Here is a 13,331-nt window from a genome sequence, read left to right as displayed (position 1 = left end):
TTCTCCATGCAGTTTCCATTTTCTGGCACCAAAGTTCTCGAGTACATAGATGTTTATATGTGGCCTCGAATGCTTATCCTCATTATACATTTTGCCACTTTTATGACCCTGTGCATCGTCAACTGTATTTCTTCCCCTGATTCATCCAACACTGCTTGACCACTTGCATACTTAATTTTCTTGATAAAGCTAAGTGCCTTCTCTGGAACAAGGAGCTACTGGATCCAGCGGTGTTCACTCCACTGCCATCAACTTCGCCGACGGGAAGCTTGAGGAAGCCACCACCTCAGCACAAAGTTTCGCTCCACCTCCACAGACGCTACCAGATGCTGAGGTTTTCAGCAGTGTCGAGTACACAGTTCGGCATCTTCCTCAGGAGGCAGCAGATGTGACAAGGCATGGTACTTGCCGTATTTTGGTGACACGAAAGTTACTTAACACCAATATTAGCAGGAAAAAGAGTGACGGACTGAAATTGTTGGAGAAAGATGAAGAATTGGTTGTCTTACTGCTGACAAGGTGAGTGCTATTCTTATCCTCAACAAAACTGATTATCATAAAGTTTGTCTATTATTAGAGAACTGCAGTTACTCAATTTTGAAATGAGATCCCACACAGGCACTGAGCAAGAAGACAGGGGAGCTCTCAAAGAACTCTGACCTGTCGGACGAACTTGTGAAGGCCAAGAGCACCTAGGACATCTAAAATACACAAAGATGGCAAATCACTTAGACCTATTGTGAGTGCTATCGGCTTTCCTACTCACAGGGCAGCAAAGTACTTATTTTAGTTATTGGAACTGCAGAGACTATATGAAGAATTTTCAAAAGTTTATGGATGTCATCAAGCTGCTGGGGACCGGGCCAAATGAAATAACTACCAATCTTGATGTGGTCTCCCTGCTTACTAACGTGTCAGTAGAAGAAACGTTAAAACTGCTGACTGCCAGTTTCTTTCCTGAAATCTTAAAATTATACTAACAGCTTCTGACGATCAGTATGTCTGGTGGAAATTATTGTGAAATTACTGAAATCACTGTCACCAGCTAAAGCTCTTATTTTTTATTTATTTCTTTTTTTTTTTTTTTTTTTTTTTTTTTGTCACGGAGTGTTTTGAAGAATAAGCGCTGAATAGTGCCCCTTCCATCGACCCTGCGTCTTCATCTAGGCTACGATATGTTGTTGATTTGGCCGCATGACAGTGAGGTGCTGCAGCAGCAGTTCATTGGCCATATGAAAGGCATGCATCTAAACTTAAAATCTGCTATGGAGATGGAGAAGAAAGTTGCCTTTCTTAGAAGTGTTCGTTGAACGGAAATGCGTAATATTTTTGTAATATTTTCTTCCTTGTTTAAGTCCATTCATTCAACAGTTTAAGATAACTTCATTTCCCCATTATCAAAACAATAAGTTATAAAATTTTCTGTACAGTTATGGTCCAGAAGATGCAACTTAAAAGTTTCGGTGCCGGTGGTGTGGGTCTTTAATCGGCTTTAATAAATTCAGCTACAACGGAATAGACGAGAGTTATATTAAATCTTACATAACATAAAAAACTCTCTACGGCGTTTGTGACTGTTGTTGAGGAAACCAAGGCATTTTCTGTTCAGAAGGGTGTGAAACGAGGTGACTCTATATCTTCAAACCTATTTCCCGCATTCCTAGAAAAAGCAAAGTCTAAATTTAATTGGAAAAGAAAGGAAATCCAAGTTTCAGGTAAGTGTTCAAACAAACTGTCTGCAAATAGCGAATAAGAACTTCAGTTATCGAATCTACGTTAATCTGTTCTGAAGTTGGTCTAAAACTGAACTATAACAAAACTAAAATCGTGATGCATGAATGGACACCAGAGGTGTATGTGTTGGAAGTATACAACGGCAAAGGCCACAGAATTTGTCTGTCTGGGTCAATTTGTAAATATGAAAGAATACTTAAATTAAGAAATATTTCGAAGTATTAAATTGCGCTGACAAGCATACGAAAGATACTCTTCAGATTTCAAGGCTAAGATGTCGGCTGAGCTGGAGAGAGCAGTAATAATTTGTGGCTGTGAGACATGGCCATCAGATGAGTTCATTGTTATAAAACTCTAAGAGTTCAAAGAGGAATGGAAAGCTCAATGTCGGGCAGCACAAAAAAAAAACAGAAAAAACAGTAGATATAAGACGTATAACATAGATCAGCGACACAATGGAAAGAGTAAGTACCTTGAAATAGCAGTGGGCTCGTAATCTCACTCGAAGAAAGGATGGCAGTTTTTCTATAGCTACAGCGAACTATTGGACTTTGCATTCAGTTTTATATTTTATTTGTTTTAACATGTGTATTTAAACATCTGTTGTACTCTATGACTGTCAATGATGTATAACTATTGTAGCTGTGGCTGCCCCAGTTTTAAAATTATCTGTTCTATTCCTTGTTGTGTTAGATCCTCAAACATACAGGGTGACTGATCGAATCGAATGCCTTTTCAAAGTCCATAAAGGTAATGCTAAGAGGCAGATGTTACTCATTAGTTCTACTAATTGTTTCGCAAGGAGTAAGTGCATGGCAAATTGTACTGTATCCTATGCGAAATCCAGCTTGCTCAGTGAGTAGAGCCAGATCAAGTGTAATGCTCATTCTGATAGTCAAATTCTGGTGAAAACTTTGTACAGTGTGGACAGAAGGTTGAGACGGTAGTACCTTTCTTATGTTTAGGACTGTTACGGCTTTATTCCAATCCTTGTAATATTCGACTGCACGAACAAATTGCAGTATTATAGCTAAATGATCTGTAGATTCCTCATTCATCAGCTTTAAAATATCGACTGGGATGTCATCACTGACTGGAGCAGTTCATTTTTTTTTTCATATTTATACCATGCTTAACTTCTGAGAGGAATATTTCTGGGATATACATCTACGTGATTACTCTGCTATTCACAATTAAGTGCCTTGCAGAGGGTTCAATCAACTAACTTCAAGCTGTCTCTCTAGCGTTCCACCCTCGAACGGCGCACAGGAAAAAACGAGCACTTAAATTTTTCTGAGCTAGCTCTGATCTCTCTTATTTTATCGTGATGATCGTTTCTCCCTATGTAGGTGGCTGCCAACAAAATGTTTTCGCTATTGGAGGAGAAAAGTGGCGATTGAAATTTCATGAGAAGTTCATGTCCCAACGAAAAATTCCTTTGTTTTAATGATTGCCACTCCAGTTCATGTATCATGTCTATGATACTATCTTCCCTATTTCACGATAATACAAAACTAACTGCCGTTTGAACTTTTTCGATGTCATCCGTCAGTCCCACCTGATGCAGATGCCACACCACACAGCAGTACTCCAAAATAGGGCGGACAAGCGTAGTATAAGCATCTCTTTACTAGACCCATTGCACCTTCTAAATGTCCTGCCAATGAATCACAGTCTCTTTGGTTTGCTCTACCAACAACATTATCTATGTGATCGTTCCAATTCAGGTTAATTGTAATTGTAATCCCTAAGTATATAGTTGAATTTACAGCTTTCAGATTTGTGTGACTTATCGCGCAATCGAAATTTAGCGAATTTCCTTTAGTACTCATGTGAATAACTTCGCACTTTTCTTTATTCAAGGTCAACTGCCACTTCTCGCACCATACAGATTTCTTTGTAATTCGTTTTGGTCATCTGATGACTTTACAAGACGGTAAATGACAGCATCATCTGGAAACAATCTGAGATTACTACTCAGATTGTCTCCTATGTCGTTAATATAGATCAGGAACAGTAGAGGGCCTATAACACTTCCTTGGGGAAAGCCGGATATTACTTCTGTTTTACTCGATGACTTTCCGTCTATTACTGCGAACTGTGACCTTTCTGAAAGGAAATCACGAATCCAGTCGCACAACTGAGGCGATATTCCATAAGCATGCAGTTTGGTTAGAAGACGCTTGTGAGGAACGGCGTCGAAAGCCTTCTGGAAACCTAAAAATATGGAATCATTTTGACATCCCCAGTCGATAGCACACATTACTTCATGACTATAAAGAGCTAGCTGTGTTTCAAAAGAACGATATTTTCTCTATCCGTGCAGACTAGGTGTCAATAAATCATTTTATTCGAGGTACTTCATAATGTTCGAACACAATATATGTTCCAAAACCCTAGTGCAAATCGACGTTAGTGATATGGGCCTGTTATTCAGTCGATTACTCCTACTTCCCTTTTTGGGTATTAGTGTGACTTGAGCAATTTTCCAGTCCTTAGGTACGGATCTTCCTGTGACCGAGCGGTTGTATATAACTGCTAAATATGGAATTATTGTATCAGCATACTCTGAATGGAACCTGGCTGGTATACAACCTGGACCGGTGGCCTTGCCTTAATTAAGTGATTTAAGCTGCTTTGCTACATCGAGGATATCTACTTCTATGTTTCTCATCTTGGCAGTTGTTCCTGACTCGAATCCAGGAATATTTACTTCGTCTTCTTTGTTAAAGGAGTTTCGGAAAACAGTGTTTAATAACTCTGCTTTGTGGTACTGTCATTAGTGACTTCACCGTTGTTATCGAGCAGTGAAGGTATTGATTCCGTCTTGTCACTGGTGTGCTTTATGTATGACTAGAATCTCTTTGTGTTTTCTGCCAGATTCCGAGACAGAGTCTCGTTGTGCAAATTATTAAAAGCGTCTCACATTGAATTACGTGCTATATTTCGAACTTCTGCAAAACTTTGCCAATCTTGGGGATTTTGCGTTCTTTTAGATTTGGCATGCTTTTTTCGTTGCTTCTGCGACGGTGATCTCACCCTTTTTGCGTACCATGTGGGGATCAGTACCATCGCTCATTAATTTATATGGTATATTGCCGTCGATGAGGTCTCTTTGAAGTAATTTGACATCTTTTCTACGCTTACATGACCAGATCGGAAGGAGTGAAGACTGTCTCTCAAAAAGGCGTTAAGAGCATTTTGTCGGATTTTATAAATAGATATACTATTCGTTTCTTTTTGATGGTTGTAGGTGTTATGGTATACAGCCTAGCAGCAACTGCCTTATGGTCGCTAATCCTTCAATTCGTTACCATACTCCCTATTTGTCCAGGATTATTTGTTGTTAAGAGGTCAAGTATGCCTTCGCAACCATTTACACTTCGAGTGGGTTCATGAACTAATTGTTGGACATAATGTTCTGTGAAAGCATTCAGTACAATTTCGGGCGACATTTTATCCCTACCGCCGGCTTTAAACGTATAATTTTTCCAGCATGTCGAAGGCAGATTCAAGTCGCCCCCGAATATAATTGTATGAGTGGGGTACCTATTTGAAATGAGACTAAAGTTTTCTTTGAATTGTTCAGCAACTATATCTTCTGAGTCGGGGGGTCGGTGAAACGGTCCAATTAATAGTTTAGTCCGATTGTCAAGTATAATCTCTACCAATACTATTTCGCAGGAACCATCTACTTCAATTTCACTACAGAGTAAACTACTTCTGACAGAAATAAATATTCCATCACCAACTGTATTTAATCTATCCTTTCTGAACACAATCACGCCGATTGAGAAAATTTCTGCTGAACCTATTTCCGACTTTAGCCAGTTTTCTGTACCTATAACTTTTTGAGCTTCAGTGCAATCTACACTCCTGGAAATTGAAATAAGAACACCGTGAATTCATTGCCCCAGGAAGGGGAAACTTTATTGACACATTCCTGGGGTCAGATACATCACATGATCACACTGACAGAACCACAGGCACATAGACACAGGCAACAGAGCATGCGCAATGTCGGCACTAGTACAGTGTATATCCACCTTTCGCAGCAATGCAGGCTGCTATTCTTCCATGGAGACGATCGTAGAGATGCTGGATGTAGTCCTGTGGAACGGTTTGCCATGCCATTTCCACCTGGCGCCTCAGTTGGACCAGCGTTCGTGCTGGACGTGCAGACCGCGTGAGACGACGCTTCATCCAGTCCCAAACATGCTCAATGGGGGACAGATCCGGAGATCTTGCTGGCCAGGGTAGTTGACTTACACCTTCTAGAGCACGTTGGGTGGCACGGGATACATGCGGACGTGCATTGTCCTTTTGGAACAGCAAGTTCCCTTGCCGGTCTAGGAATGGTAGAACGATGGGTTCGATGACGGTTTGGATGTACCATGCACTATTCAGTGTCCCCTCGACGATCACCAGTGGTGTACGGCCAGTGTAGGAGATCGCTCCCCACACCATGATGCCGGGTGTTGGCCCTGTGTGCCTCGGTCGTATGCAGTCCTGATTGTGGCGCTCACCTGCACGGCGCCAAACACGCATACGACCATCATTGGCACCAAGGCAGAAGCGACTCTCATCGCTGAAGACGACACGTCTCCATTCGTCCCTCCATTCACGCCTGTCGCGACACCACTGGAGGCGGGCTGCACGATGTTGGGGCGTGAGCGGAAGACGGCCTAACGGTGTGCGGGACCGTAGCCCAGCTTCATGGAGACGATTGCGAATGGTCCTCGCCGATACCCCAGGAGCAACAGTGTCCCTAATTTGCTGGGAACTGGCGGTGCGGTCCCCTACGGCACTGCGTAGGATCCTACGGTCTTGGCGTGCATCCGTGCGTCGCTGCGGTCCGGTCCCAGGTCGACGGGCACGTGCACCTTCCGCCGACCACTGGCGACAACATCGATGTACTGTGGAGACCTCACGCCCCACGTGTTGAGCAATTCGGCGGTACGTCCACCCGGCCTCCTGCATGCCCACTATACGCCCTCGCTCAAAGTCCGTCAACTGCACATACGGTTCACGTCCACGCTGTCGCGGCATGCTACCAGTGTTAAAGACTGCGATGGAGCTCCGTATGCCACGGCAAACTGGCTGACACTGACGGCGGCGGTGCACAAATGCTGCGCAGCTAGCGCTATTCGACGGCCAACACCGCGGTTCCTGGTGTGTCCGCTGTGCCGTGCGTGTGATCATTGCTTGCACAGCCCTCTCGCAGTGTCCGGAGCAAGTATGGTGGGTCTGACACACCGGTGTCAATGTGTTCTTTTTTCCATTTCCAGGAGTTTATTAGGGCTTGGAATTCTGGTTCTTTCCCAACACAGCTACGACAATTTAAAACTACAATACCGGTCGTTTCTACAACTATGTTTTACCTGCCCCTCTTAGGCGGACACCCTTTCTGTGGTTTCCTGAGACCCTATAATCTAAAAAGTCACCCATTCCCTTCCACGCTGCCCCCGCTACCCGTGTTGTCGCTTTCTGTGTGTAGTGGACTCCTGACTTATTAAGCGTAGCCCGGAAACTCATAACCCCATGGTGGGTTTCAGAAGCATCCAGTTCATCTAGCATTAGGATATCATCGCTGTTTTTACTGTACAGATTACTAGAAAATTTTTTAATACAGTCGATTGTATCTTCCTTTCTGTAATTCGGACTTGATTCTTTCCAGACATAAACTTCCGCTTGGCCATTTTTAAACTAGATTTATTTTCAAGACTAGCTTTCAGCAGATCTTCTACATACTTCTTGATTTCTTCTTGCGTGCTCTTTCTCATAGCCTTGTAGGGTACTGTACACTCTGTCCTCGTTTTATCTGTTTCTACTTTCATTTTTCCTCTTGTTCATCAAACTTATAGTCTTGTTTATCAGCTGCTGTCGTTTGTTTTGAGATTTACACAAGCGTACCACTAATTCAGCTGCTGTGAGTAGTATTTTTCTTACGTTCTCAGTTTTACGTTCTTTTAATTCTTTCTGTTTTTGGCGATATTCAAAATTTTTCTTTAGCCTACAATTACTTTCAGTTTTCGTCTTTTGTTTTCACTTCATATATTGCTCTTATTAATCTATGATCACTAATTGTATTAAAACCTTTTTAACACAGAGACGTTTCTAATATTTTGAGGCCGGTTGTTAAAAAAAGAAATCTACCTCATTTTTCACTTCAAAGTTAGGACCCCTTCAATACCCCACCTCCCCCATTTTCCACCGCTTCTATGTAAATCTGTCTACAAATATATTTCAAATTCAAACGGTTAATGTCGCATTTGAACAATTTGCATTAGGCACAGGTTTGAAATCCAGCCTATAGGCTGACCTTGGTTCAACTGTTCTTGTAAAATTATCGCTTCTGCTAAGTTCTTATCGCACCAATAAAGGTCATCTTCATATATACACTACTGACCATTAAAATTGCTACACCACGAAGATGACGTGCTACAGACGCGAAATTTAACCGACAGGAAGAAGATGCTGTGATATGCAGATGATTAGCTTTTTGGAAAATTCACACAAGGTTGGCCGGTGGCGACACCTAAAACGTGCTGACATGAAGAAAGTTTCCAACCGATTTCTCATACACAAACAGCAGTTGACCGGCGTTGCCTGGTGAAACGTTGTTGTGATGCCTCGTGTAAGGAGAAGAAATGCGTACCATCACGTTTCCGATTTTGATAAAGGTCAAATTGTAGCCTGTCGCGATTGCGGTTTATCGTATCGCGACATTGCTGCTCGCGTTGGTCGAGATCCAATGACTGTTAGCAGAATATCGAATCGGTGGGTTCAGGAGGGTAATAAGGAACGCCGAGCTGGATCCCAACGGCCTCGTATCACTAGCAGTCGAGATGACAGGCATCTTATCCACATGGCTGTAACGGATCGTGCAGCCACGTCACGATCCCTGAGTCAACAGATGGGGACGTTTGCAAGACAACAACCATCTGCACGAACAGTTCGACGACGTTTGCAGCAGCATGGACTATCAGCTCGGAGACCATGGCTGCGGTTAGCTCTGACGCTGCATCACAGGCAGGAACGCCTGCGATAGTGTACTCAACGACGAACCTGGGTGCATGAATGGCAAAACGTCATTATTTCGGATGAATCCAGGTTCTGTTTAGAGCATCATGACAGTCGCATCCGTGTTTGGCAACACCGCGGTGAACGCACATTGGAAGCGTGTATTCGTCATCGCCATACTGGCGTATCACCCGGCGTGGTGGTATGGTGTGCCATTGATTACACTTCTCAGTCACCTCTTGTTCGCATTGACGGCACTTTGAACAGTGGACGTTACATTTCAGATGTGTTACGACCCCGTGGCTCTATCCTTCATTCGATCCCTGCGAAACCCTACATTTCAGAAGGATAATGCACGACCGCATGTTGCAGGTCCTGTACTGGCCTTTCTGGATACAGAAAATCTTAGTCTGGTCAATGGTGGCCGAGCAATTGGCTCGTCACAATACGCCAGTCACTACTCTTGATGAACTGTGGTATCGTGTTGAAGCTGCTTGGGCAGCTGTACCTGTACGCACCATCCAAGCTCTGTTTGACTCAATGCCGAGGCGTATCAAGGCCGTTATTACGGCCAAAGGTGGTTGTTCTGGATACTGATTTCTCAGGATCTATGCACCCAAATTGCCTGAAAATGTAATCACATGTCAGTTCTAGTATAATATATTTGTCCAATGAATACCCGTTTATCATCTGCATTTCTTCTTGTGTAGCAATTTTAATGGCCAGTAATGTAATTTTCTTGACTCCATTTAATTTCGTTGAGGCCGCATGGGACGATGATGCATATTCACGTATTCCCTACTTTGGCCACGTAATAAAAGCGTATTGAGTTTAACGTGATTTTTTTTACACATTTGCTATGATCCCAATGCCTCCAACTACCCACAAGTTTTCATTTCGAAATTCAGCCTCTCTTGGAAAAATTAAAACGAATCTAATAGAAACAGTTTAGTAACCCTCATGAGATGCATAGAAGAAAGTATCTTTTCATATTTCCGTACTTCAAAAACGTGTTACAAATCCAGAGCAATGCAATCAAATAAGTAGCTCAGGGCAGATTAAGATGCTTAAAGAGTGAATTTAGAAGAGGTTATTTACTTAACGAAAAGGAATTTTAGATAGAGTGAGATAGTTTTATGCAGTGAACTTCCGCCGTGACCAAGAATGATACGATTTTACGAAGAAATGTCTTAGGGGAAGGTGTTCTACCTTGAGGACAGTGTACCTACGAACATTTGATGTTTCCTGGTCGTTGGTTCAATCTAATCACCGATTTTAGATTCTAATGAAGGTATGCACACTAGAGGCCGCCATAAGCTGTTTTCAGCATTTTCTACTGTTTTTATTGCTGTGAGACAGAGGTTGCGTTTTGTGCAGAATTTGTAAATATGTTGAGCTCTTCACATTTAAGTGCTGTATAATATATTAAAGCTTCAATTGCATTTTTTATGATGACAAGATCCACATTCTATAATCTTGAACACGTTGAGTACTACAGCTGACAATGACATTAATGATTAACGAAAATCATCTCAGCAGTAGTATTACACAGTTATTGTGCTATAACCGGTTTTGTTCGTTGAACTTCTTCGGGTTGCCGAGTTGTGATAAACTCATGACACGTACGACAGCCAGGCCATTTGTGTAATGACTTTAGTACAACTCGGCAACCTGCAGATGTTCAACGAGCGAAACCGGCGTAACGCAACAAATGTGTAATAATATAACTGAGGTGGTTTTCGTTAATCACATCCTATATTTTTTTTAAAAACTAGTTAAGTAAAGTTAGGATGGTTAGGTCATACTTCGTCCGTCGTGCACCATCTTATATGTTGAAACGGAAGAAGGTTCCCTACCGTAAGCATGCGATATTTGTCAAATAACTGAGATTATTTACTGTGCTAACAATTTCACTCGATTTCTGAATGGAAATTTGTGTTAATTCCAGTAGCTTCTATTCCAAAACGTATTTAACACGTAACTGGTTTTTGACAGTACTGCTTCTTAATTTGCTTCCACTCATTGTTTATTGGTATGTAACAGAGTAATAATGTATTATATAGTTTATTAAACACAATGTTGACAAGATTTTCTCGATTGTAACACTTTTAAATATCAGTAAAATGTTTGTTCCTAAGTATACTGCAATGTTGTACCTCGGAACCCTATTCTTGTTAGGAAAAGCCTTAGTTTCCTGGAGTAATTTTTGTAATTTCGGAAAAGCAGCAGCATATAAAAAGTGAAGGCTGTCGTTAAATATGGTTTCAGTAGTCTGATAAATGTACAAAAGTACAAAAGTGTTATATAAGAGTGCGTGCTGAAAAGTAATGCCTTCGAAATTTTTTATGTGAAGACTCTCAAAACTTTTTAAATAAAACAAACTTTATTAACATTATACGTCGCTATTCGTCATGTCTCCATATTTATTTCTCAATATAGTCATCCTGATGATAAGAGATCAATTTCTTGATACCATCAGTGTAGAATGTTTGACGTCTTTGACGGAGTAGGAACTTCATCTGTGCTTGCACCGCTTCATTATTATCAAAGTGAAGTCCTCGAAGGTTTTCTTTCAGTTTTGGAAACAGATGAAAATCGAATGCGGCCATTTCGGGAAAGTGAACCCAGGGCGTCGGATGGTTGAAGATGTCGCCACTGTCGTGTGTGCTCTGGCCTTGTCATGCTAAAGGAGATGGTGCCCCACGTGTGAACGAACTCTTCGAACCCGTACTTTCGGAAACTTGATTACAGCACGTTGTTTCTCATGCACAGACATAGTTACGTAACACACCGTCATATTTATAATTCAGAGTCCTTTTGCGGCACAGAGTTGCAACTTGCGTCAGCCAAGCGGGGAAGTCGCCCGAATAATATGCATGAGATGTAACACCTCAATCGATACTAAGAACAAAATAAAAAATTAGCAGGAATTACTTTTCAGCACTCGCTCGTAACTACACAGGAACTCACCGCATTGGGAAAAAATAGAATTACCACTTACCTACTTAAGAAAAGTTTTAACTGTGTTCAGTACGAAAGATCGTAGTATAATCAGAAATTGATGTTAGTTATTTAAACTAATGTAGTCTTCTAACATGTATAGTACTGGAGAGCGGTTGCCCAGAGGAAGAGATGGAGCCTATATCTGTGGACACATGGGACAGCCTTAGTAAAACCACGCAGTTCCTTGCACCTATGACATGGTGTATGAATCAATGATAACCACCCATCTAGTTCGTCTTTTCTATTGACTCAGTAAATTTAGCTCACTTTGCTTCCGTGGGGTTGGGGATGATTTTAACGACCCAGCTAGATTCTTTTTTTTATTTCCCCCTGAGGAATTAATTTAAAAAAAAAGAGAGAAGATAATGAATTTTAAACAGTTGCTGAGGGATGGGAGAAGGGGACAACAGGAAAAATTCTTTATTAATCTATGTGTGAAAATCTGAGTCATGTTACAACTGCAAAGGACTTCCTAGCCACCACCCTGCGTTACATTCCGGCGAAAAGAGTAACAGGAAGACTGATGTGGATATGGCAGAGGAAGGGATTTCTGGTTTGAAAGTTCCCTCACACTCTCGGTATTTATTGTGCTATAATATTTTGTCGCTGATGACATTGCTATCCTGCTCGAAAGTGAAGAACAATTACATGATCTGCTGAATGGAATGAACAATCTAATGAGTACAGAATATGGATTTAGAGTAAATCGAAGAAAGACAGAAGTAATGAGCAGTAGCAGAAATGAGGACAACGAGAAACTTAACATCAGGATTGACGGTCATGAAGTAGATGGAGTTAAGGAATTCTGCTTTCTCGGCAGTAAAATAACCAATGATGGACGGAGTAAGGAGGACATCAAAAACAGACTAGCAATGGCAAAAAGGGCTTTCCTGGCCAAGAGAAGTCTATTAGTATCAAACATAGGCCTTAATTTGACGAAGAAATTTCTGAGATGTACATCTGGAGTACAGCATTGTATGGTAGTGAAACATGGACTATGGGAAAACCGGAACAGAAGAAAATGGAAGCATTTGAGGTGTGGTGTTACAGACGAATGTTGAAAATTAGGTGGACTGAGACGGTAAGGAATGAGGACGTTCTGAGGAAAATCGGAGAGGAAAGGAATATGTAGAAAACACTCATAAGGAGAAGGGACAAGAGGATAGGAAACCAGTTAAGACATAAGGTAATAACTCCCGTGGTACTAGAGAGAGCTGTAGAGGGTAAAAACTGTAGAGGAAGACAAAGATTGGAACACATCCAGCAAATGTTTGAGAACGTAGGTTGCAAGTGAAAATGACGACCCAAAAAAAGTATTGTGTCGATAAACTGCGCGATATTGCGTGGCCAAGAACAACATAATATTATCGCGCAATATTTATACGCGGGGCGGGTCAGTTAGAACTCAATCTGCGTAACGAACACTTCGGCACTCGACGATGTGGAATTCGCAGGCAGAACTTATTCAGAACGGACGATATAGTCTGAGAAGCTTCCAATAAAAATTTCATTGGACCAGGGGCTCATTCAGTGCAACATAGATTCGTAAACAATGACAATTAGTTACAAAT

This window comes from Schistocerca serialis, chromosome 7 (genome assembly GCF_023864345.2).
Source record: "Schistocerca serialis cubense isolate TAMUIC-IGC-003099 chromosome 7, iqSchSeri2.2, whole genome shotgun sequence".
Lineage (NCBI taxonomy): Eukaryota > Metazoa > Arthropoda > Insecta > Orthoptera > Acrididae > Schistocerca > Schistocerca serialis.
The sequence above is the reverse complement of the archived record's forward strand: the minus strand, read 5'-3'. Positions refer to the sequence as shown.